This window comes from Zosterops lateralis (genome assembly GCF_965231275.1).
Source record: "Zosterops lateralis genome assembly, chromosome: 29".
NCBI classification, from domain to species: domain Eukaryota; kingdom Metazoa; phylum Chordata; class Aves; order Passeriformes; family Zosteropidae; genus Zosterops; species Zosterops lateralis.
In genome coordinates, this window is record NC_139789.1 from 3686965 (window position 1) to 3710600 (window position 23636).

The 23636-nt window shown below is 47.3% G+C and overlaps 1 protein-coding gene across 3 annotated transcripts in view; it reads left to right on the plus strand.

Annotated features, from left to right (window-relative positions):
• The window catches only part of GNG7 (G protein subunit gamma 7), a 74138-nt gene that overhangs the window by 32637 nt on the left and 17865 nt on the right, over positions 1 to 23636 (plus strand). For all 3 annotated transcript variants that reach the window (XM_083879881.1, XM_083879880.1, XM_083879882.1), the window contains one exon: positions 318 to 403. The gene's annotated coding sequence lies outside the window, so the exon portion shown is untranslated. The remainder of the gene's footprint in view (positions 1 to 317; positions 404 to 23636) is intronic.

Here is a 23636-nt window from a genome sequence, read left to right on the forward strand (position 1 = left end):
ACCCCTCTCCTTCTCTTCATTCCCTCCCACAACAACAACAAAAAAAGCAATTTAGACCCGGATATTTCCCCGAGCCCTCAGCCAGGGGTTTGTAAAAACAAAGGAGAACAGATTCCACAACTCCCCTGTCGTTATTCTGATTATTCTGATTATGGATAAATGAACGTCAGCCCCGATTTCCCAGTGGATATAACTGGATATCAATCCAACCCTGATTGTTGCCACCACAGAGTCAATATCCCGAATTTTAACTCCATTTAACAATCACTCCTTGGGGTGATGGCTCTGAAACCTCAATTCCCTGTTTTCCTTGGCAGGAGGGATCCAGGAAAATCCAGGAAAATCCAGGAAAATCCACCGGGATCGGGGACTGGGGAGGCTGAGACTGCTCTGCAGTGGGAAGGTGAGCAAAGATTGATCTCATTGTTGATTAATTTCTCATTAATTGCCTCTTTGTATCTGGAAAACGGGCTGGATGAGGGGTTTGGGATGGGTTTGGAATGGGTTTGGGATGACTGAGTTTGGGATGGATTTGGAATGGATTTAGAATGGGTTTGGAATGGGTTTGGAAAGAGTTTGGGGTGGATTTGGAGGTGATAATTTAGAATGGCTTTGGAATAAGTTTGGAATTGGAATGAGATGAGTTTGGAATGAGTTTTAGGATGGATTTGGAATGGATTGAGTTTGGAATGAGTTTGGAGTGAATCTGGAGGGAGTTTGGAATGAGTTTGGAATGAGTTTGGGATGAATTTGGGATGGGTTTGGGTTGAGTTTGGACTGAGTTTGGGATGAGTGAGTTTGGGATGGGTTTGGGTTGAGTTCGGGATGGATTTGGGATGAGTTTGGGTTGAGTTTGGGGTGAGTTTGGGTTTGGAATGGGTTTGAATGGATTGAATTTGGAATGAGTTTGGAATGAGTTTGGAATGAGTTTGGGTTTGGGATGGGTTTGGGTTTGGGTTTGGGTTCGGAGGTGCCGACTGTGGGTGCTGCTGGTGCTGGGGCCTCGTTATGTGCAGCAATGACCTCGTTAATTAGGGAGGGACATCTCTGCCTTCCAGAGGGGACCTGGAGTGTGGGAGCTGCTGCTCCATGAGAAGCTCCGTGAGGGGGTTCTTTGGAGTTGTTTGGGGTTGTTTGAGGTTCTTTGGTGTTCTTTGGGGCTGTTTGAAGCTCTTTGGAGTTCTTTGTGGTTCTTTGGGGCTGTTTGGGGCTGCTTGGGGTTGTCTGAGGTTCTTTCAAGTTGTTTGAGGTTCTTTGATGTTGTTTGAGGCTCTTTAGGGTTCTTTGGGGTCGTTTCCTTTGCCGTCGGGTTTTCCTGAGCTTTGGGACGTGTGGAGCAGCCGAGGGCTGGGAATTGGAGGGGCAGGAGGCCGAGCCCGGCCCGGGTGTGGGAGGGGCTGGAGCTGCCCCAGGGCCCTGGACAGGAGGAGGAGGAGGAGGAGGAGGAGGAGGAGGAGGAGGATGAGGAGGATGATGCTGATGCTGCTGATGCTGATGCTGAACAATCGCTGCCCCTGAGTCACCCGGAGAGGAGGTCCAGGTGACTCCAGAGCTCCGTGTGTGTCCCAGCCAGGCTCGGGGAAGTGGAAATGGCTGATTTGGTGCATTTCGGGTGAAAAATCCTTTAAAATCCCATTTTTTGAGGGAAAAAAAAATTAAAATCTTCCTAGATTTCCTTGCCTGCAGTTCCGCGCTGCGGGCGGCAGAGGGCGCGCTGGGGCCGCGGTTGTCGGGCTTTGATTTCAATATTTATTTTTATAATAATAATTATAAAATATAATTTTATAAAAGGTAAATAATAAAAATACTATATGATATATTATAAAATACAATTTTATAACAATATATATAACTTTAACAATATATAAAAATATTATTATATGTTATATATTATATATTGTATTTACTTTTTTACATATATAGATAATATAATATAATATAATATAATATAATATAATATAATATAATATAATATAATATAATATAATATATAACACATTATATTAAATAGATAATATAATTTATTATATTATATTTTATATAATTATTAATGGTGATAATTAATGTAATATATTATATAGTTACATATTATAGTATAGTATAGTATAAAAATTTATATATATATATATATATATAACTTTAATATCATTATTTATATAGAAAGTCTTTAATTAAAGCATTCCTGGTAGATGAGAGTGAGGATGGGGATGAAGATAAGGATGAGGATGGGAATAAGGATAATGATACAATAATATATATAACTTTAATGTCATTATTTATATGGAGATTCTATAATTAATACACTCCCGGTGGATGAGGATGGGGATGAGGATAAAGATGGATTTCCCCCCACTCCTCACCCCAAACCGAGCTCTGCACCACAACCCCAACCCAAAAACCACCCCGAAAATTCTGAATTCCTGCCAGACTTCTGGGACAACACAACCCAAAAAATCAACCCAAAAATTCCAAACTCTTGGGGTACCCCAATGCCAAAAAATCACCCCAAAAATTCCGAACTCCCACCCAACTCCTGGGACACTCCAAACCCAACGCCAAAAAATCACCCCAGAAATTCCAAATTCCTGCCAAACTCTTGACCACCCCCAAAATTCTGAATTCCCACCAGACTCCTGGGACACCTGAACCTCAACCCAAAAATCACCCCAAAAATTCCAAATTCCTGCCAGACTCCTGGGACACCTGAACCCAAAAAATCACCCCAAAAATTCCCAATTCCCACCAAACTCTTGGGACATCACAACCTCAACCCCAAAAAACCACCCCAAACCCTCCAAATTCCTGGGGTACCCCAACGCCAAAAAATAACCCAAAAAATTCTGAATTCCTGCCAAACTCTTGGAACACCTGAACCCAAAAAATCACCTAAAAAATTCCAAATTCCTGGGACACCTGAACCCAAAAAAAAACACTCCAAAAATTCCAAACCTTTGGGGTACCCCAACGCCAAAAAATCCACCCCCAAAAATTCCGAATTCTCACCAAACTCCTGGGACACCTGAACCCAAAAAACCAGCCCAAAAATTCCAAACTCATGCCAAACTCTTGGGGCGCTCCAACCCAAAAAATCACCCCAAAAATCCAAACTCATGCCCAACTCCTGGGACAATCCAACCCCAACGCCAAAAAATCATCCCAAAATTCTGAATTCTCACCAAACTCTTGGGACACCACGACCCCAACACCAAAAAACCACCCCAAGTATTCCAAACTCCTGGGACACCCGAACCCCAAAAAACACCCCAAAAATTCCAAACTCCTGCCACTCTCCTGGGACACTGCAAACCCAACGCCAAAAAATCATCCCAAAAATCCCAAATTCCTGCCAAGCTCTTGACCACCCCTAAAATTCTGAATTCCCGCCAAACTCTTGGGACACCTGAACCTCAACACCAAAACCACCCCAAAAATTCCAAACTCCTGTGACACCACAATCCCAGCGCCAAAAAATCACCGCAAAAATTCAGAATTCCTGTCAAACTCTTGGGACACCTGAACCCTAAAAACCAGCCCAAAAATTCCAAATTCTCACCAGACTCCTGAGACACTCCAAACCCAACGCCAAAAAATCCCCCCAGAAATTCCAAATTCTCACCAAACTCCTGGGACACCTGAACCCAAAAAACCACCCTAAAAATTCCAAATTCCTGCCACTCTCCTGGGACACTCCAAACCCAAGGCCAAAAAATAACCCCTAAAAATTCCGAATTCCTGCCAAACTCCTGGGACACTCCAAACCCAAGGCCAAAAAATAACCCCTAAAAATTCCGAATTCCTGCCACTCTCCTGGGACACCTGAACCCAAAAAAACACTCCAAGAATTCCAAACTCCTGGGGTATACCCCAATCCCAACGCCAGAAAAACACCCCAAAATTCCAAATTCCTGCCAAACTCCTGGGACACCTGAACCCAAAAAAACCACTCCAAAAATTCCAAACTTTTGGGCTACCCCAATGCCAAAAAAAACACCCAAAAAATTCCCAATTCCCTCCAAACCTCCGGGTACCATCAGCAGGTGGCAGCAGCCGGTGCTGCTCCCGGTGTTTGTCCTGGCCGGGACATTCCCTGGACAGACAGACAGAAACAGGACAGACAGACAGACAGAACAGACACAGGACACACAGAACAGACAGACAGACACAGGACAGACAGAACAGACACAGGACACACAGAACAGACAGACAGGCGGACACACAGGACAGACAGACGGACACAGGACAGACAGACAGAACAGACACAGGACACACAGAACAGACAGACAGGCGGACACACAGGACAGACAGACAGACACAGGACAGACAGACAGACACAGGACAGACAGACAGAACAGACACAGGACACACAGAACAGACAGACAGGCGGACACACAGGACAGACAGACAGACAGACACAGGACAGACAGACAGACACAGGACACACAGAACAGACACAGGACACACAGAACAGACAGACAGGCGGACACACAGAACAGACAGACAGACAGACACAGGACAGACAGACAGACAGAACAGACACACAGAACAGACAGACAGACGGACAGACAGACAGACGGACGGGATTCCTGCGCCCTGAGCTCAGCACAAACACCCCAATTATTGCAAATTCCCCCTCCCCGAACATTCCCAAATTATCTCCCGGTGTCTAAATAAGGAGCTGCCGCTGCTTGGGCCCCGAATTCCGAATTCCAGCCGCGATTCCTGCGCTCCTTCCAGCTCGAGGGGCCCTTTGTGGGGCCTTTTATTTTAAAATTATTATTATTATTATTATTGTTGTTATGGAGGAGAGGAAATTGGGCAGATAAAAGATTTTGGAGTCATTTTTGGGGCAGTTTTGTGGAAATTTTTGGAGGTTTCTGGGGCAATTTCAGGGAGGTTTTGGGGGTGCAAGAGCTGATTTTGGGGTGATCTTAGATAATTTTGGGGTGAATTTTGTGCAATTTTGGGGTGGTTTTGTGAGTTTTTGGGGCAATTTTGGAGGTGTTTTGGGGTTCCAAAGGAGATCTGGGGGAGATTTCAAAGGTTTCTAAGGCAATTTGTGGTGAAATTTGGGGAATTTTTGGGGTGATTTTGGAGGTTTCTGGGGCGATTTCAGACAGTTCTGGGGATGCAGAAGCTGATTTTGGGGTGATCTCGGGTCATTGTGGGAGTTTTTGTGCAATTTTGGGGTGGTTTTGGGAGTTTTTGGAGCAATTTTGGAGATGTTTTGGGGTTCCAAAGCAGATTTGGGGGAGATTTCAAAGGTTTCTAAGGCAATTTGGGGTGAAATTTGGGGCGATTTTGGAGGTTTCTGGGGCGATTCCGGGGAGGTTTGGGAGTTTCAGCAGATGCTGGTTTTGGGGGGATATTAGATAATTTTGAGAGGTTTTGTGCAATTTTGGGGTGGTTTGGGGGGGTTTTTAGCAGATTTTGGGGTGATTTTGAAGGTTTAAAGGCAATTTGGGGTGGTTTTTGTGCCATTTTGGGGTGGTTTTGTGAGTTTTTGGGGCAATTTTGGAGGTGTTTTGGGGTTCTGAAGCAGATTTCGCGTGATTTTGATTTCTAAGGCAATTTGGGGTGATTTTGGGGAAAATTTGGGGTGATTTTGAAGGTTTCTGGGGCGATTTCAGGGAGGTTTTGGGGGTGCAGAAGCTGATTTTGGGGTGGTTTTTGTGCAATTTTGGGGTGGTTTTGGAGTTTTTGGGGCAATTTTGGAGGTGTTTTGGGGTTCCAAAGCAGATTTTGGGTGATTTCAAAGGTTTCTAAGGCAATTTGTGGTGAAATTTGGGGAATTTTTGGGGCGATTTTGGAGGTTTCTGGGGCAATTTCAGGGAGGTTTTGGGGGTGCAGAAGCTGAATTTGGGGTGATCTCAGGTCATTTTGGGGTGGTTTTTGTGCAATTTTGGGGTGGTTTTGGGAGTTTTTGGGGCAATTTTGGAGATGTTTTGGGGTTCCAAAGCAGATTTGGGGGAGATTTCAAAGGTTTCTAAGGCAATTTGGGGTGAAATTTGGGGCGATTTTGGAGGTTTCTGGGGCGATTCCGGGGAGGTTTGGGAGTTTCAGCAGATGCTGGTTTTGGGGGGATATTAGATAATTTTGAGAGGTTTTGTGCAATTTTGGGGTGGTTTGGGGGGGGTTTTAGCAGATTTTGGGGTGATTTTGAAGGTTTAAAGGCAATTTGGGGTGGTTTTTGTGCCATTTTGGGGTGGTTTTGTGAGTTTTTGGGGCAATTTTGGAGGTGTTTTGGGGTTCTGAAGCAGATTTTGGGTGATTTCAAAGGTGTCTAAGGCAATTTGGGGTGAAATTTGGGGAAAATTTGGGGTGATTTTGGAGGTTTCTGGGGCAATTTCAGGGAGGTTTTGGGGGTGCAGAAGCTGAATTTGGGGTGATCTCAGGTCATTTTGGGGTGGTTTTTGTGCAATTTTGGGGTGGTTTTGGGAGTTTTTGGGGCAATTTTGGAGGTATTTTTGGGGTTCCAAAGCAGATTTTGGGGTGATTTTGATGATTTTTAAGGCGATTTGAGGTGATTTTGGGGGCAATTTTTGTATTTTAGGGGGTCTTGAAGCCGATTTTGGGGCAGTTTTTGGGGTGATTTTTCTGTTTTAGTGCTTTGGGACGTGCTGAAGCTGATTTTGGGGTGGATTTTGGGGGTAACAAAGCCCATTTTGGGCTGATTTTGGGTGATTTTAGCTCCCCCAACTGCCCAGATGTGCAGGGAGGAGAGAAAATCGAGATAAAAAACTTAAATTTCTGTCCTGTCCCTGTTGCTGCCGGGTGCTGTTAAATCCATTTTAAATCTCATTTTCATTAAGATCACACAGAATTCACTGGGGGTTTTTTTGCCATCTGAGCTGCAGAAATGAGATTTTTATTGCCTGGAGGGTGCAGTGACCCTGAGTCATCCCTGGGGGAGGTGGGGATGGGTCACTCTGTCCTTTCTGCACAAACAGAGAAATTCAAAGTTCTTGGAGCTCCCCGGGACTGCAGAGCTGTTTGTGCTGCTCTGGGTGATCCACCAGCCCGAGTTTCCCCAGGGATTCCCCAAAACCTGTCCCTAAAATCCATCCTGAGAATCTGTCCCATCTCTAAAATCCGTCCCTAAAGTCTGTACCTAAAACTCATCCCGAAAATCTGTCCTGAAAATCCAGATGTAAAAATCCATCCCTAAAATCTCTCCTCAAAATCTGTCCCCAAGATCTCTTCCTAAAGTCTGTCCCTAAAATCTCTCCCCCAAAATCTCTCTCCAAAATCTTTCCCTAAAATCTCTCCCCAAAAATCTCTCCCCAAAAATCTCTCCCCAAAATCCATCCCTAAAATCTCTCCCTAAAGTCTCTCTCTAAAATCCATTCCTAAAATCTCTCCATAAAATCTCTCCTCAAAATCTCTCTGTAAAACTCGTCCCTAAAACTTGTCCCTAAAACCTGCCCCTAAAATCTCTCTCTAAAGTTTGTCCCTAAAATTCTCATCCCTAAAATCTCTTCCCAAAATATCTCCATGAAACTTGTCACTAAAATCTCTCCCTGGAATCTCTCCCCAAAATCTCTCCATAAATCTTGTCCCTAAAACCTGTTCCTAAAATCTCTCAGGAAAATCTCTCCCCAAAATCTCTCCCTAAAAAAAATCTCTCTGTAAAATCTCTCCCTAAAACCTGTCCCCAAAAATCTCTCTCTAAAATCCATCCCTAAAGTCTGTCCATAAAATCTCTTCCCAAAATTTCTCCCTAAAATCCGTCCCTAAAATCCATCCCTAAAATCTCTCCATAAAACCTCTCCCAAAACCTGTCCCTAAAATCTCTCCCTAAAGTCTCTCCCCAAAACCTTTCTGTAAAAACTCTCCCCAAAACTTGTCCCCAAAATCTCTCTCCCTAAAATCCATCCCTAAAATCTTTCTCTAGAACCTCTCCCCAAAAATCTCTCCCCAAAAATCTCTCCCCGGAATCTCTCCCTAAAATCTCTCTCTCAAACCTGTCCCTAAAATCTCTCCATAAAACTTCTCCCTAAGACTTGTCTCACACTGAAATCTCTCCCTAAAACCTGTCCCTAAAACCTCTCCCTAAGACCTGTCCTTAAAATCCCTCTCTAAATTCTGTCCCTAAAATCCATCCCTAAAACCTCCCCCTAAAATCTCTCTGTAAAATCTCTCCCCAAAACCTGCCCCTAAAATCTCTCCCTAAAACCTCTGTAAAACCTGCCCCTAAAATCTGGGGATGAGGAGTTTGTTCCCATTTCCTGCTGTCAGTGCCAGCTCTGCCCTTCCATTCCTTGCCTAAAAAAAGGCAAATATATATATATATATATTTTTTATTTTTTTTTTTAATTGCATCACCCCCCCTGTTTTCCTGTTTATTCAGGGGCACAGTTAATCCTGTCGGGATTAAAGGGAAAGGTTGGGATTCCCAGAGCAGAATTCCCATTTTTGGGATTGTTGTGGAGCATCTGGAATGGGATAAAATCCCCCAAAAAATCCTCAGGAATGTGAGGAGATTCATCCCAGAAATTCCCATATAAATCCCATGGGAATTATTTGGTATTTCTGAATTCAGCTCAGAGATCCAGGGAATTCTGGATTTTGGGATGGACCTTGAAAAGTGGAACTTTGAGCTCCTTTTCACCCCATTTTCATCCCATTCTGGGATTTTATTCCCAGAGCAGCCTGGCCTGGTGTTCCTGCAGAATTCCAATTTTTGGGATTCTTTCTGGGAATTGTGGAGCTCCTGGAATGGGATAAAACCCCCAAAAATCCTCAGGAAGGTGAGGGCAGGGAGATCCATCCCAGAAATTCTCATATAAATCCCATGGGAATTATTTGGTATTTCTGAATTCAGCTCAGAGATCCAGGGAATTCTGGATTTTGGGATGGAGCTTGGAAATTGGAGCTTTGAGCTCATTTTCACCCCAAATTTTTCTGGGATTGTGATTCCCAGAGCAGATCTCCAGCCTGGCCTGGTGTTCCTGCAGAATTCCAATTTTTGGGATTCCTGCTGGGAATTGTGGAGCTCCTGGAATGGGATAAAACCCCCAAAAAATCCTCAGGAATGTGAGGGCAGGGAGATTCATCCCAGAAATTCCCATATAAATCCCTCCTGCCAGGAATTCTTGATTTTCCCAGGGGTTCCCAAACATCCTGAGCGCACAAAATCCCTGCCTGGAATTCCCACCTGGAGAATTCCTGCCCAATACCAGAAGGAAAAAGATTCCCTCACCTTTTTTTTTAAGGTTTTAGGATGAGAAGAAAAAAATCCCTGAATTACCTGAGCTGCTTTTCCAAACTTCTTCTTCCCAAACCTGGTCCTGCTGCTCCTCCTTCCTCGGGGATTCTGCAGGGAAAGTGGAGAAAACCCAAAAAAAATGGGGAATTTTGGGGGTCTCTGAGGGAGTTTTTCCTTTTTCCTGAATTCCTGCACTTGGATTGATGAGCACAGAGTGTTTGTAGGATGAAATTCTTTATTTAGGGATTTTGGGGGTTGGATTTAGAGATTTTAGGGAGTGGGATTAAGATTAATTAAATTAAGATTTTTGGTGGTGAGATTTAGGGATTTTGGGGGTGGAATTTAGGGATTTTGGGGGTGGGATTCAGGGATTTTGGGGTTGGATTTAGAGATTGTTGGGGTGAGACTTAGGGATTTGAGGGGTTGGATTTAGGGATTTTTGAGGGGTAGAATTTAGGGATTTTGAGGGGTGCAATTTAGGGATTTGGGGGTGAGATTTAGGAATTTTGGGAAGCTCAGCATTCCCACCATGCCCAAAGCCCGAGCTGCTCTGGCACAGGGAATTTTGAGGTTGTCTTGGATTCTGTGAAAAACCAAGATTAACTCAGAAATCCCTGGAATTTTGGGATTGGATTGTCCCAGGGCCCCCATGGAGGGCTGGGGAATTTTGTGTCCTGGAGCAGCTGTGGAGGGAAAATTTTCCATGATTTTTAAATTTTTGAAAACCTAAATTTTTATTTATTAAAAGGGAAAAAACGCTTTATCCTCAGTCCCCAAGCACAGGGAACAAGCTGGAATTCCTGATCCCTTTTTCCTCCCCTCTTGGATGTTGATTTTCCATCCTCAGAGAGTTGACACCTCTTTGTTTTCCCAGGTTTTTGGGGGGGAATTTGAGCTCAGTTTTCCCACAGAGGGCGAATCCAAGCCCTGGGAAAAGCCTTGGAATGTTTTTTATCCGGGTGCACATCTGGGAAAAGCATCACAGGGTGGGAACAGCTCCAGGCAGAGTTCCCAGCCCCAAACTCCAGGGCTGGGATCCCACGAGTTGTGTGGCTCCAGCAGCGGGACCCTGGGAGCTTTGGGATCTCAGGGGTGTGTGATCCCAGATTTGGGATCCCAGGAATTGTGTGACCCCAGATTTGGGATCTCAGGGGTGTGTGATCCCAGATTTGGGATCCCAGGGATTGTGTGATTCCAGTTTTGGGATCCCAGGATTTGTGTGGTTCCAAGTGTGTGACCCCAGGATCTTTGGGATCCCAGGAATTGTGTGATCCCAGCTGTAGAATCCCAGGGTTTGTGTGGTCCCAATTTTGTGATCCCAGGATTTGTGAGTTCCCAGGATTTGTGTGGTTCCAGGTGTGGGATCCCAGGAGCTTTGGGATCCCAGGAATTGTTGGTTCCAGCTGTAGGACCTCAGTGTAGTTCCAGGCGTGAGATCCCAGGATTTGTGTGATTTCAGCTTTGAGATCTCAGGAATTGTTGTAGGACCGTGGCAGCTTTAGGATCCCAGGATTTGTGTGATCCCACCTGTAAGATCCCAGGATTTGTGTGATTCCATGTGTGGGATCCCAGGAGCTTTGAGAACACAGGAATTGTGTGATCTCAGTTGTAGAATCCCAGGATTTGTGAGTTCCCAGGAATTGTGTAATCTCAGCTAAGATCCCAAGAATTGTTGGTTCCAGCTGTAGGGCCCCAGTGTAGTTCCAGGTGTGAGATCCCAGGATTTGTGGGATCCCAGGATTTGTGGGATCCCAGGATTTGTGCGATCCCAGCTTTGTGATCTCAGGATTTGTGTGATCTTATGAATTGTGTGATCTCACCTGTAAGATCCCAGGAATTGTGTGGTTCCAGGTGTAGGATCCTGGCAGCTTTGGGATCTCAGGACTTGTGTGATCCCAGAATCTGTGTGATCTCAGCTTTGGGATCCCAGAAATTGTTGTAGGACCCTGGGAGCTTTGAGATCCCAGGATTTGTGTGATCCCAGTTTTGGGATCCCAGGAATTGTGTGGTTCCAAGTGTGGGATCCCAGGATTTGTGAGGTCCCAGGATTTGGGTGGTTCCAGGTGTAGGACCCTGGGAGCTTTGGGATCCCAGGAATTGTGTGATCCCAGCTGTGAAGATCCCAGGAATTGTTGGTTCCAGTTGTAGGACCCCAGTGTCGTTCCAGTTGTGTGAGATCCCAGGATTTGTGTGATCCCAGGATTTGTGTGATTTCAGCTTTGGGATCCCAGGAATTATTGTAGGACTGTGGCAGCTTTAGGATCCCAAGAATTGTGTGATCCCAGGATTTGTGTGATTCCAGGAATTGTGTAATCTCAGCTGTGAAGATGGCAGGAATTGTTGGTTCCAGCTGTAGGACCCCAGTGTAGTTCCAGGTGTGTCATCCTAGGAATTGTGTGATCTCAGCTTTGGGATCCCAGGATTTGTGTGATCTCAGGGTTTGTGATCCCAGGATTTGTGTGGTTCCAGGTGTGTGATCCCAGGAATTGTGTGATCCCAGCTTTGTGATGTCAGGATTTGTGTGATCCTAGGATTTGTGTGATCTCACCTGTAGAATCCCAGGATTTGTGAGTTCCCAGGATTTGTGAGATCCTAGGATTTGTGCGGTTCCAACTTTGGGATCCCAGGATTTGTGAAATCCCAGGATTTGTGTGGTTCCAGCTTTGGGATCTCAGGAATTGTTGTAGGACCTTGGCAGCTTTGGGATCCCCGGTTGTGTGTGGTCCCCAGTGTCCCCAGGCTGTTTCTCCAGCCGGGAACGCTGCAGGGACACCGGGGCCATCCCTGGAACCCCTGTGGGTGTCCCCGGAGCACCCCGGGGTGCAGGAGCTGCCCCTGCCCTGCACTGGGAGGGGTTTGGGGATTCCCTGGGGATCCTGGTTTGGGGTTTTTGGGAGCTCTGGGCCAGGTGTGTCCCCTGAGGAGGGCGGGACACCCCCAAAGCTTTTCTGGGAAAGGGGAATCCTGATTCCAGCAGCTGCTGAGAGGGAATCGCCTCCAGCCATCCTTTGGAGGCTGAAATTCAGCTGCCTTTGAAGTTCCCTTTCATTTGCACCAAAACGGAGCCTTTTCTCCCCATTTCCCCTGATGAAAAATTGCTGTTTTTATAAAAAAAGATTCCTCAGAGGAGACCACGGGCCGGAACTGCAGCAGAGCCTTCAAAAACCCTTCAAAGAGCTTTGATCCCAAAACTTAAAAAGCTCCACTGGATCAGAGCTGGGAGATAAATATTTGGGAGCGTTTGTGGCTTGAGCAGAAATTAAAGGGGGATGAAATCTCTGGGCTTTGATCAGCTCTGGGACCAGGAAGGGTTCCAAGCACAGGGAACCAGCCCAGATTTCTTCCTTTTTGGGATTTTTTTGGGATTTTTTTTTTGAACTTTTTTTAATTTTTTGAGGGGTTTTTTTGGAACTTTTTGGGACTCTTGGAAATTTTGGGGGGACTTTTTTTGATTTTTAGGGAATTTTTTTTTTTAATTTTTGGGAACTTTTTTGGAACTTTTCTGGGACTCTTTTGGAACTTTTTTGGGACTTTTTTTCATTTTTGGGGGATTTTAGTTGTAAACACAGAGGGAGGTGCAGGACTCCAAATCTCCTCTGGTTGTGACCCATCCCACAGTTCTGGGGTTTCTCCTTTGGGGTCCAGGTGCACCTGGAGGGAGCTCAGTGGGATCCACTGACCCCAGAGCCCCAGGAGCTCCTGCTGCTGCCCCACTGAACAGCCCAGAGCCCCAGCAGGGCTGTAATTCCAGCTGAAATTCCATGATCGCCCTTCCAGGAATTCCCAGCCCAGGTTTCCCAGCCAGGCCTCACCGGGGAACAATTCCAGCAGCACATCCAGGGGTGGGACTGCAGGGACAGCCTGGAGGGAGAGGGCTGGAGCACGGCTGTCCCTGAGCTCCATAAACCAGCACAAACCATTCCAGGGCTCCATAAACCAGCCCAAAACATTCCAGGGTTCTGTGACCCAGCCCAAACCATTCCAGAATTCCTTGAGCCAACCAAAACAAATCCAGAATTTCATAAACCAGCCCAAACCCTTCCAGAATTCCCAAACCATTCCAGGATTCCTTGAGCCAACCCAAACCATTCCAGAGTTCCATAAACCAACCCAAAGCATTTCAGATCTCCATGAGCCAGCCCAAACCATTCCAGGATTCCTTGATCCAGCCCAAACCATTCTGGAATTCCTTGAGCCAACTCAAACCATCCCAGAATTTGACCCAGCTCAAACCATTCCAGAATCCAACCCAAAGAAATCCAGAATTCCTTGAGCCAGCCCCAATCTATTCCAGATCTCCATGATCCAGCCCAAACCATTCCAAGGCTCCATGACCCAACTCAAACCATTCCAGGATTCCTTGAGCCAACCTAAACCATTCCAGGATTCCATAAACCAGCCCAAACCATTCCAGGGTTCCTTTAGCCAACCCAAACCATTCCAGGATTCCATAAACCAGCCCAAACCATTCCAGAATTCCATGATCCAGCCCAAACCATTCCAGAATTCCATGGTGAGCCAACCCAAACCATTCCAGGATTCTGGACCCAGCCCAAAGCCACCCCAGGGCTCCCTGGCGTTCCCACAGCCGGATCCGGGGTCACTCCCTGCATCCTGTTCCCGGTGCCTTTCCCAGTCCTGCAGAACTCCGGGAGAAAGTGGCTTTATCTGGGAATTTCATTGCCCTGGGCTCTGTCTGGGGTGGAGATGAGGATTTATTTACAAACAACACCCAGCCCCGGGCCAGCTGCTCTCCCTGGAACCTTTGGAACCTTTGGAATGGGATTTCTGCTCTCCAGATTTAACTGGCTCTGCCTTCCCTCGGTGCCCGGGGAATGCCCAGAGCTGGAACTGTGCCCTCAGCTCCTGCTGCTTCCCAAAGTGTCCTGGACCTGGAATCCCCCTGAGGCCTGGGCTGCATCCAGGGAACTGTGGGCAGAGGGAAAAGGGGGAATTCTGATGGGAATTCTGCCCCTCTGCCTCCAGCTCAGGGTCCTGGCATGGGGCTCTTCCCTCTGGAGCTGGGAATGTTCCCTGGAGAAGGGAAGGATCCAGGGAGAGCTCAGAGCCCCTGCCAGGCCCTAAAGGGGCTCCAGGAGAGCTGGGGAGGGATTTGGGATCAGGGATGGAGAGACAGGACACAGGGAATGGGTTTAAACTGGGAAAAGGGAGATTTGGGTGGGATTTAGGATGGAATTCCTGCCTGGGCTGGAATTCCCAGAGGAACTGTGGCTGCCCCTGGACCCCTGGGAGTGTCCCAGGCTGGAGAAGGGAAATTCCAGAGAAAGCTCGGAGTCACTTCCAGAGCCTAAAGGAGCTCCAGGAGGGCTGGAGAGGGATTTGGGGTGAGGAATGGAATTCCAGGACACAGGGAATGGGTTTAAACTGGAAAAAGGGAGATTTGGGTGGGATTTCGGGAGGGAATTCCTGTCTGGGCTGGAATTCCCAGAGAAGCTGTGGCTGCCCCTGGACCCCTGGGAGTGCCCAAGGCTGGAGAAGAAAAGCTCCAGAGAAAGCTTGGAGTCACTTCCAGAGCCTAAAGGGGCTCCAGGAGAGCTGGAGAGGGATTTGGGATCAGGGATGGAATTCCAGGACACAGGGAATGGGTTTAAACTGGGGAAAAGGGAGATTTGGGTGGGATTTTGGGAAGGAATTCCTGGCTGGGAGGGTGGGGAGGTGATGGGATGGAATTCCCAGAGAAGCTGTGGCTGCCCCTGGATCCCTGGAAGTGCCCAAGGAAAAGCTGGAAAAGAGAAAATCCAGGAAAACCTCAGAGCCCAAAGGGGCTCCAGGAGAGCTGAGGAGGGATTTGGGATCAGAGATGGAATTCCAGGGCACAGGGAATGGATTTAAACTGGGAAAAGAGAGATATGGGTGGGATTTTGGGGCTCAGCTCTGCATTACTGGGAATTAAAGGAAAATTTTCCTCCTCTTTTCACTCGTTGCTTGGGAATTAAAAGAAAATTTTCCTGCTCCTGGGAATTAAAGGAATTTTTTCCTGCTCCTGGGAATCAAAGGATATTTTTCCTGCTGCTGGGAATCAAAGGAATTTTTTCCTGCTCCTGGGAATCAAAGGATATTTTTCCTGCTGCTGGGAATTAAAGGAATTTTTTCCTGCTCCTGGGAATCAAAGGATATTTTTCCTGCTCCTGGGAATTAAAGGATTTTTTCCCTGCTCTTTCCCCACTAAAAGAGGGAACTCTGGGCCGAGTGGGCTCCTCCTCAGTGACTCATGTCCCAGGGAGGGGCTGGGATGAAGAGGAGGAACCACACGATGCCGAGGATTTCACTCCTCCTCCTCCTCCTCCTCCTCCTGCAGCCTTTTCTTAGCCCTAGTAACAGCTCCATTCCCAATTTGGAAACTCCAAAATTCCCAATTTTTTTATTTTTCACACATCCTGCCTCTCTCCTCCCTGTATTTTTTTCACCCTGGGAGACTCCAGGTAGGAGCAGCACAAATTAATTTTAAATGAGTGGCTGGAAAATGGGAATTTTGTGCAGCACAAGGAATTTCCTTCTTTTTCCTGGAGCTGCTCCACATCTTTGGGAAGTTTTCTGACCCCTGAAAACCTTTTCCAACCTGTGCAAAGGTTGAAACCTTGCCCAGAAATAAAAAATAATTTGGAATTGAGGAACTTGAGGGATGTGGATCCTGACTGGGATGGGGTAAAGTGGGAAATGAGGCCAAAATTCCCTTTGGAATTTTGTGAGATCTGAGGAATTGAATCAGCTTTCCTAGAAAAAAAACCAATTTTTTTTTATTTCACCCTTTTTTTTTTCAGAATTTATAACAGTTCCCTGCAGAGCTGAGCTCCTTCAGTGCTGCAAAAACTGAATTTTGGGGAAAAAAATCTGAATTTTGGGCAAATAAAACCTGATTTGAGGTTGGTTGAGGGTTGGATTTTGACCTGGAGTTTGAAATTCAACATTTTATTGCAGACAGTTCTTGCAGCAGGTTGGGTGGGCGGGTTTGGCTTTAACAGAGTGAAATTGGGGATAAAAATAATCCAAATGAGCAGCTCACAAACGAAAAAAGGAGATTAAAAGTGGCTGGAATAGGGGAGGAGGAGCAGGATCAGTGTCCTGGCACTGAGCTCCTCCTAATTGCTCCTGCTAATTGAAGGTGTTAATTGGGCTGGGATTGCACAGGGGCAGCTCAGGGGAGCCTCTCCCTGATCCTTATCCCAGTTTATCCCAGTTTTATCCAATTTTTTCTCACTTTTCCCCCAGTTTTTCCAGTTTTTTTTCCCAGTTCTTCCAGTTTTTTTCCCAGTTTATCCCAGTTTTTCTGTTGATCCCAATTTATCCCATTTTTATCCCAGTTTATCCCCATTTCCCCCAGTTTTTACCCCCATTTTTTCCCCATTTTTCCCCCAGTTTTCTTCCCCCAGTTTTCCCCCAATTTTTTCCCAGTTTTTTTCTCAGTTTTTTTCTGGGTTTTTCCCCCCCAGTTTTTTTCCCAGTTTTTCCCATTTTTCCCCAGTTTATCCCATTTCCCCCAGTTTTTTTTTTTCCCCAGTTTATCCCAGTTTTTTCCCAGTTTTCCTCAGTTTATCCCATTTTATCCCAGTTTACCCCCATTTTTCCCATTTCCCCCCATTTTTTACTATTTTCCCCATTTCCCCCAGTTTATTCCATTTTTTCCCATTTTTCCCCATTTTTAATCCCATTTTTTCCCCCATTTTATTCCCAGTTTTCCCCCCAGTTGTCTCCCAGTTTTTTCCCACTTTTATCCCAGTTTCTCTCAGTTTTTCTCAGTTTTTTCCCAGTTTTTCTCAGTTTATCCCATTTTTATCCCAGTTTATCCCAGTCTTGGTCACTCCAAGACAGTTCCAAAGTTCCATCACAGCTTTTTCCAGAATAAAAATGTTGTTTATCCATTTATTTATTATTTTTAATCCAATTAGGGGATACAAATTGGGATTTTCAGCTGGGAATTCCAACCCAAACCCTGGTGGGACAAAGGAAAATTTGTCTGGCGTCGATTATTATGAAAAATATAAAAAATAAATATAAAAATTTTCCACTCCTCCCTGAGTTGGGGAGTTTTATGGGACGGGAGTTTCCATAAATTGGCATCAATTATTCCTGTCCTTTATTCCCCCTGGGCAGGGGATGGTTCCCACTTTTCCTGTGGATTTTTGAGCTTCATTTGGGGAATTTCCAGCTGGAAATTCATAAACAAATCCTGATAAAATATAAAAACACGATTTGGGGGCGTGGCTGTGCCTGTCCTGCTTCATCCCAGTTAAAAACTGATACTGGTTTGAACTAAAACTGTGTTAATTGGGGTTTTATTTAATGCCTGACACTGGTTTGGGGATTTTATTTAAAATCTGAAACAGGTTTTTAACTAAAACTGTGTTAATTGGAGTTTTATTTAATACCTGACACTGGTTTGGGGGTTTTATTTACTACCTGATACCGGTTTTATCTAAAACTGTTTTAATTGGGGTTTTATTATTACCTGACACTGGTTTAGGGGTTTTATTTAAAATCTGAAACACGTTTTTAACTAAAACTGCAGCAATTGGGGTTTTATTTAATACCTGATACTGGTTTTAATTAAAACTGTGTTAATTGGGGTTTTATTTAAAATCTGATTCAGTTTTTTAACTAAAACTGTGTTAATTGGAGTTTTCTTTAATACCTGATAATGGTTTGGGGATTTTATTTAGATTCTGAAACAGGTTTTTAACTAAAACTTCATCAATTGGGGCTTTATTTAAAACCTAATTCTGGTTTTTAACTAAAACTGTGTCAATTGGAGTTTTATTTAAAACCTGATACTGATTTGAGGGGTTTATTTACTACCTGATACTGGTTTTTATCTAAAACTGTGTTAATTGGGGTTTTATTTAATATCTGATACTGGTTTGGGGGTTTTATTTAAAACCTGATTCTGGTTTTTAACTAAAACTGTGTTAACTGGGGTTTTATTTAAAGCCTGATACTGGTTTGATGAGTTTATTTAAAACGTGCTACTGTTTTTATCTAAAACTGCTTTAATTGGGGTTTTATTCCCAGTTTAAAGTGGGGAATGAGCCGATTTCTCCTTTTTCCTGCCCCGAGGGAAGGGCCGGGATTGAGGCTCTGGGAGCTGCTGCTCCAGGAAATCTCCCGAATTCTGTGTGGAATTACCTGGACCCGGCAGGAATTTGTGTGCAGGGAGGGTTTGGAATGGGAAAAGTGTGGATTTATGGAATTGCCGGGGTTGGGAGGAGCTTTAGGGTCACTCAGGGGGACGTTTGTGCCTCTCCCGGGTCTCTCCATCCCTGGACATTTCCCGGGGCCTGGCTGCTGCTTTTCCTCCTCCTGTCACTTCCCTGTTTTTATTCCATTTATTCCTGCTGCGGCTCCAGAGGGTGACAGCGATGACAAAGCCACCCTAAATCACCCTAAATCACCCTAAATCATCCCCAAACCCCTCCAGGCCCATCCCAAACAGGCCTGTGACTCCCCTGCCCTCCCCAAACCCAGCAAAGGCCAAACTGCTCTGGGAATTCCAGCCCAGCCAGGAATTCCTTCCCAAATCTCCCTTTTCCCAGTTTAAATCCATTTCCCTGTGTCCTGGAATTCCATCCCTGATCCCAAATCCCTCTCCAGCTCCCCTGGAGCCCCTTTGGGCTCTGGAAGTGTCTCCCTGGGTTTCTCTTCTCCAGCCTGGCCTTGGACACTCCCAGGGATATGGGAATTCCATCCCATCCCCTCCCCACCCTCCCAGGCAGGAATTCCTTCCCAAAATCCCCCCCAAATCTCCCTTTTCCCAGTTTAAATCCATTCCCTGTGCCCTGGAATTCCATCCCTCATCCCAAATCCCTCCTCAGCTCTCCTGGAGCCCCTTTAGGGACTGGAAGTGCTCTGAGGGTTTCCCTGGAGCTTCTCTTCTCCAGCCTGGCCTTGAATCCTCCCAGGCAGGAACTCCTTCCCAAAATCTCACCCAAATCTCCCTTTTCCCAGTTTAAATCCATTCCCTGTGTCCTGTCTCTCCATCCCTGATCCCAAATCCCTCCCCAGCTCTCCTGGAGCCCCTTCAGGCTCTGGAAGCAGCTCCAAGGTTTCTCTGGAGCTTCTCTTTTCCAGCCTGGGACACTCACAGGGATCCAGGGGCAGCCACAGCTTCTCTGGGAATTCTATCCCCTCCCCACCCTCCCAGCCAGGAATTCCTTCCCTAAATCCCACCCAAATCCCCCTTTTCCCAGTTTAAATCCATTCTCTGTGTCCTGTCTCTCCATCCCTGATCCCAAATCCCTCCCCAGCTCTCCTGGAGCCCCTTTAGGCTCTGGAAGCAGCTCCAAGATTTCTCTGGAGCTTTTCTTCTCCAGCTTGGCCTTGAATTCTCCCAGGCAGGAATTCCTTCCCAAATCCCACCCAAACCTCCCATTCCCTGTATCCGGCCCCGCGCCGATAACCCTCCACCCCCCTGCAGCCCCTGCAGGGCCACACAATCTCCCTCCCAAGGCTCCCTCCTCCAGGAATTCCTCCCCTTTCCCCGGCCCTGCTTTCCCCGGCGCAGAGCAGATAATATTCTAAATTTAACCCCCGGGGCAGCCCGTGGTTGGCCGTGACCCCACGGCAGCTCCTTCACCGCGGGGAAAAATTCCCTTTTTTAGGCCGGCCGGCCCCGCTGGCAGCAGCCCCAGCCCTGAGCTCAGCGCTGGAGCGGGGCCAGCCCAGCGTGACCGAAAGGGAAAAAAGAGAATTTCAGCTGCAGAGCCTCACATGGCACCGCAGTCACGGGCCTTGCGGGAAAACTCCGGGGGAAACAAAGGCAGGGGGGGCACCGGGCTGTGAATGCACCGGCTCATCCCGCCCGGGATGGGGTTTGGGGTGATTTAGGGCGGTTTTGTCATCGCGGGGGGAATAAATGGGATCAAAACAAAGCCGGGGAGGGGACGGTCACAGGACTGCGGGGCGGGCGGGGGAGGAAGAGCAGCGGCAATGGGGGAGCGCTCATGTGATGGGCACAGGGCGGGCACGTGTCCCCCGCAGGGAACGGGATGGGACAGGGCCGGGACAGAGCCGGGGGTGAGCCGGGAGAGAGGTGGGGGTGAGCCAGGAGTGAGGCAGGGGAGAGCCGGACCCTGATGGCAGTGGTTTGTAGGGGATGAGGGTCCCACAGCAGCTCCAGAATGGGATTGAGCTGAGCTCCAATGCCAGCAGGGCTTTTTTTGTAGGGAATGAGGATCCTGGAGCAGCTCCAGAACAAGAATGAGCTGGGCCCTGATGGCAGCAGTTTGTAGGGGATGATGATCCCACAGCAGCTCCATGTCCCCATTCCATAATGGGAATGAGACAGGCCCTGATACCAGCAGGGCTCTTTCTAGGGGATGAGGATCCTGGAGCAGCTCTGTGTCATTCCAGAATGGGAATGAGCCAGGCTTCAATGCCAGCAGGGCTTTTTTGTAGGGAATGATGATCCTGGAGGAGCTCCAGAACAGGAATGAGCCAGACCCCGATGCCAGCACGGTCTGTATTATAGGAAATGATGTTCCCAGAGCAGCTCCATGTCTCCATTCCAGAATGGGAGTGAGCTGAGCTCCAGTGCCAGCAGTTTGTAGGGCATGATGATCCCAAAGCAGCTCTGGAACAGGAATGAGCCAGGCTCCGATACCAGCAAGGCTCTTTGTAGGGAATGAGGATCCTGGAGCAGCTCTGTGTCATTCCAGAACAGGAATGAGCCAGGCTCCAATGCCAACAGGGCTCTTTTTAAGGGATGAGGACCCTGAAGCAGCTCTGTATCATTCCAGAACAAGAATGAACTGGGCCCCAGTGCCAGCAGTTTGTAGGGAATGATGATCCCACAGCAGCTCCATGTCCCCATTCCATAATGGGAATGAGACAGGCCCTGATGCCAGCAGGGCTCTTTTTGTAGGGAATGAGGATCCCGGAGCAGCTCCATGTCCCCATTCCAGAACAAGAATGAGCCAGGCCCCAATGCCAGCAGTTTGTAGGGGATGAGGATCCTGGAGCAGCTCCAGAATGGGAATGAGCCAGGAGTGAGACAGGCTCCAATGCCATCAGGGCCCTTTGTAGGGAATGATGATCCCACACCAGCTCTGTGTCATTCCAGAATGGGAATGAGACAGGCCCTGATACCAGCAGGGCTTTTTTGTAGGGAATGAGGATCCTGGAGCAGCTTCACGTCTCCATTCCAGAGCAAGGAATGAGCTGAGCCCCGATGCCAGCAGGGCCTTTTTGTAGGGGATGAGGATCCCACAGCAGCTCCAGAATGGGAACGAGCTGGGAATGAGCCAGGAGTGAGCCAGACCCTGATGGCAGCAGGGCCCCTTGTAGGGAATGAGGATCCCACAGCAGCTCTGTGTCATTCCAGAACAGGAATGAACTGGGCCCCAATGCCAGCAGTTTGTAGGGAATCCCACAGCAGCTCCATGTCCCCATTCCATAATGGGAATGAGAGGCCCTATTACCAGCAGGGCTCTTTTTGTAGGGAATGTGGATCCTGGAACAGCTCCAGAACAGGAATGAGCTTGGTCCTGAAGCCCGCAGGGCCCTTTTTAGGGAATGGTGATCCCACAGCAGCTCCGTGTCATTCCAGAACAGGAATGAGCCGGGCTCCGATGCCAGCAGAGCCCTTTGTAGGGAATGATGATCCCACAGCAGCTCCATGTCCCCTTTCCAGAACGGGAATGAGCTGAGCCCTGATGCCAGCAGGGCCTTTTTGTAGGGAATGAGGATCCCAAAGCAGCTCTGTGTCCCCATTCCAGAATGGGAATGAGCTGAGCCCCAGTACCAGAAGTTTTTAGGGAATGATGATCCCAGAGCAGCTCCACGTCCCCATCCCAGCCCAGAGCTGGCTGTTCATCCCAGAGTTGTGCAGTTCAGGATTTTGGGGTTTTCACCCGCCCCAGGTGAATTCCTGCCTTGGGGAGAGGATTCTCTGAGGCTTCATTAGCAAAGGGCTGTTAATTGTGGGGCAGCTCCAGGTAAATTGGGGAGAAGGAGATTCCAGCCAGGCCTGAGCTCCCTGGAACAGCAGGGAAGGAAAAAGGGGTGAATTCCTGGGGCTGCCTTTGCTCCATCCCAAAGTCTGATGGCAACAACTCACTCCCAGCTTTGGGAACTCATCCTTTTGGAAAATCCATTCCAAACCCAGCTGTGGTGGGGAAGCCGAGCAGGTGTGACCTGGGGAAGAGATTCCAGGGGCTTTTCCTGGTGAAAAAATGGGATTTAAAGCACAGGGAAAAATCCTCATGAGCATTTCCCACTGAAAATCTGCCCCACAAACCTGGAAAAGTGGATTTTTGGGGTTTGGACAGAGCACAGAGTGCCACTCAATGTTTGCAGCTCTGGGAGTCAAAATGAGATAAAAATCCTTCTAAAACGTAGAATTTCAAAGCCTCTGAGGGGTTGTTGGGAGCTGCTGGGACAGACAATTCAACACAGAAATTTACAATTTTATTTTGAACCGGTTTCAGCCTGACTCGGTGGCAAACACACCCAGCAGGATGCAGAGGTTGGGAAGCTCCAGGAACCTCCCAGAGGCCAAAATCCCCCCTGGGATCGATGTTTTCTTTGGAGCTGCCTCGGGAAAGGGGCTGGAAACGCTCCCAGCTCCCATTCCCGGGAGTTTCTCCATGGATCAGCACTGGTGGTGTTTGCTCAGCATCAATCCAGGAGAGAAAATTCCTTATCTCCCCGTTTTCCACAGCAGGGGCTTCGTTTTTAAAGTCAATATTTTTGTCACGACCTCCAGGTTGTTTTTTAGGGATTTTTTTGTTATTGTTTTGGTGTGGGTTTTTTTTTTTTTTTTTTTTTTTAATTTCCATGGCTGCTGTTGTTGTTGTTTTTCCAAAGTGCAGGCACGGGAATGAAACCGGATCCGTGCGGGAAATCATCCTCAGGGAGGGAAATTTCCCAAGGTTTTCCGGGGTTTTTGCATGTGGTGTTTGGGCACTGGGACTCCTGACCCTGCAGGGAGAGGGAGGGAGGGGGAGAACTGCCAGGATTCCAGAGGAAAAGCTGGAATTCTGCTCCAGAGGCTCCTGAGTGAGGCTGGAGCAGAGGCCGGGCCTGTTAGTTCCTCTGGGGTTAATGGGGGAACTGGTGCTGGATTAATGGGGTAACTGGTGTAAATTAATGGGGTAACTGGTGTTGATTAATGGGATAACTGGTGCTGGATTAATGGGGTAACTGGTGTTGGTTAGTGGGGTAACTGGTGTTGGTTAATGGGGTAACTGGTGCTGGATTAATGGGGTAACTGGTGTTGGTTAGTGGGGTAACTGGTGTTGGTTAATGGGGTAACTGGTGTTGGATTTGTGGGGTAACTGGTGTTGGTTAATGGGGAAACTGGTACTGGATTAATGGGGTAACTGGTGTGAGTTAATGGGGTAACTGGTGTTGGGTAATGGGGTAACTGGTGTGAGTTAATGGGGAAATTGGTGTGAGATAATGGAGTAACTGGTGCTGG